The following is a 430-nucleotide window of genomic DNA, read 5'->3' on the forward strand; positions in this document are numbered from 1 at the left end:
GTTCTGACTCTGTTGCTCCTCTTATGTTTGTTTGCATTTGTTTGCAAGAACTTCCCTTTCTCTCCTGTTTATGTAACAGTAGAGATTCATGGATTCTTTCATTATTTACTGGGTTAGGGTTCATTGACATTTATTTGTTTTAATAGAGTATCCCAGATTTGTCTAGCAAAGAGCCATTCAAAGTGGCTTTTCTGTCCCTTCTACTCATCCTCGTGATTCCTTGAGTGCTTCCTTATTTTATGGCACAACTTGTCACAGGCCCTTCTTTGGACTTACTCTGTCTTTAGGTCTCAGCTTCTCAACATTGCTGCTGTGGCTGAGAATGCCTGGGGCTCTGTTCATCTTGGCCTGTACTAGTTATAGCAGCCCCCACAGGCATCCCCTTTTGGAGCCAGTGTTGTGGCTTGACTGGCTCTTATGGTTCTTAGGA

Source organism: Bison bison, unplaced genomic scaffold, assembly GCF_000754665.1.
Source record: "Bison bison bison isolate TAMUID 2011002044 unplaced genomic scaffold, Bison_UMD1.0 scf7180017864535, whole genome shotgun sequence".
Lineage (NCBI taxonomy): Eukaryota > Metazoa > Chordata > Mammalia > Artiodactyla > Bovidae > Bison > Bison bison.